This window comes from Fragaria vesca, linkage group LG1, assembly GCF_000184155.1.
Source record: "Fragaria vesca subsp. vesca linkage group LG1, FraVesHawaii_1.0, whole genome shotgun sequence".
Classification (NCBI taxonomy): Eukaryota; Viridiplantae; Streptophyta; class Magnoliopsida; order Rosales; family Rosaceae; genus Fragaria; species Fragaria vesca.
Window position 1 is genome coordinate 12,079,843 of NC_020491.1, and position 2,384 is coordinate 12,082,226.

The following is a 2,384-nucleotide window of genomic DNA, read 5'->3' on the forward strand; positions in this document are numbered from 1 at the left end:
AGTATGGACGAGTGTAAATACATACATATATTATAGAGTCTGAGAGGCTCGATATTTTATGGGATAAAGGTTTTATCGCTTGCGGCATGCATTCGATTTTTCCTTAGAAATTAATTTGGGGAAACATAAATATTTTAATTATTAATTTATTTTTGTCCACTCACTCTAACGTTATTAAATGTTTTCCCCTGGGCCCTTCGTTTTAAATTGCCCAGTCTGCAGAGTTCGGGTTGGATCTAGTAGGAGACGAGGCATAGTCACCCGCTTTTCGGCCAGTTTTCATCAGTAGGTTACCTGTTCAACCTACTTGTGTTTTCTTGCTTCCGCTTGTGTTTAGTAGCTCTGAATACTTTAGAATTTTTGTATATTATGTGATATTCAGAAGCGTTAAATTAAGAGTGTAATATGAAATTTTCGAGTTAGGGTTGTCCATCTGCAAGGGAGATTTTCTTAATATTTTCAGTAAATTTTCCTTGGAGGTGGTCCCCGCACGACTTACTCTGGGTTTCAGGGTGAAATTCGGGGTGGGTCGTGTCAATACCTCGGAAACTTAGAAAGACATCATATTTCCATTCAGAAGTTGACGAAGGAAAAGATGTAAAGGCTCTTTCTAAACTCATTGTGATTGGAAACTACTGTCTTATCTGTCACTGTTTATTGGAGATTGTCTCGGGATCATGAACTATATGCCAGGTACCAATTCTAGCATGAAGAACAAGCAATTCGTTTGTTTCCTCCTTCACAGAAATAGATAAAAACTTAGTTATTTAGTGAACCATATCTGCGTAAATTCTGAAAAGAGTGGTATACTATTATCTGGTTCTGGAATCTACTAAACAAAGACTCGCTCTTTTTAAAGATATATATATATACAGTTAGGATCTGGGGAGGACGTCCGTAAAATGAAAAGGGTGCGGATGGACATGTGTCGGCCACAGGAATCAACTGCATTTTATAGTGGGACCCACCACGTCCTTGACTGCATCCCTTCCTTTCTCTTACGCTCTAAACCCAGAAACGTTTCTTTGTGGGTCTCACTCCTATCATCTTCTCTAATCTTCAAAAGAATTAAGTTCATAACATCACACAAGCATGGCTAATGGTTTTGCAAGATCAGTTGGACGTCGACTTGTACAAACCACCAAATCTTCCAATGAAATTAATATCAAACACAAAACCATTATAATAGGAGTAAGAAGAGCAATAACAATAGGTTTCATTTCTCCCAAAATTTGCTTTAAAATCGGGAATTGCTGCTAGAAATAAGGTAAATTCTGAAATGGAGGTGGAGGATGAATTGGGTAGATCGCGAAGAATGAAACTCACCCACTCTATAATAATGGTTGATGTATATATGGAGTAAAGTTTGACCCTTAGAGGGTCGAAGAAGATGAGAAAGTGAAGATTGGGATTTTTAAGATTACATAAGATGAGTGGTTCTGTGGTTTGAAGGTTATATAATTGTGAGAATGGTGGAGGGGCAGAACAAATTTGGAATTGAAGCAGAGATTCAGAGATTGAGGTGACGGCGGCGGTGGTCAATGTGTTTCTTTGGGGATGGGAAATGAGCATCAACTCTCAAAGTACTATATAGTTGTGTGCGAATGCTGAGGCATGCCCACCCATTTCATCAACACTTAGACTTCCTACTTAAATCTATTTCTGGATCTGTAATGGAGATGAGAAAGGCAGAGGAAAATCAAGTTTCTGGGTTTAGCGCGTGTGAGAGATCGAGGAAGGGATGTGGTCAAAGCAAGAAGAGAGGTGGTGAGACCCAGTTTAAAATACAGTTGATTCCTCTAGTCGACATGTGTCCATCCGCACTCTTTTCATTTTGCGGACGTCCTCCTCAGATCCTAACTGTATAACCAAGTTCAAATGGTATGTTTAATTAGACTTGCTAGTGCATCATAATTCATGACTAAAATTATCTCCAATCATATATATTAATTAGACATGATCAGAAGAATATTAATCACAAACTCAATGCTAAGTTGCTCACTGTCCCAGATCGGAAAAGATCAAGATATAAAAACATGTAGAAGATGAAATTACAGATTAGGCATCAAGCAGTATAGAAATTAGTAGGAGATCGACTAACCTGGAGGAATTGCAGAAGCAAATGTATTCTGAAACAGGAAATAATCAACCCGCGGTAAGACTAAAAAGATCAATACCAGAGCGATGACTGAATGGGAAGAAGATGCAAGGATGGTTGGGTTTCTTGGGTCTTCTAACCTGTCCAAATCTCACACACCTTCTCGGCAAATGAACAACTCGAACAAAAATACATATAACATATTCATGGTAGTTGCCTAATTAAGTTGAATATCATACTCAAAGTAAGCAACTTCCAGGTGAATGTATCAATAAGTTCAATGCTT

The 2,384-nt window shown here is 38.2% G+C and overlaps 1 pseudogene; it reads right to left on the reverse strand.

The window, feature by feature from the left end:
* Positions 1-2,384, reverse strand: part of LOC101310648 — a 5,105-nt pseudogene that overhangs the window by 790 nt on the left and 1,931 nt on the right.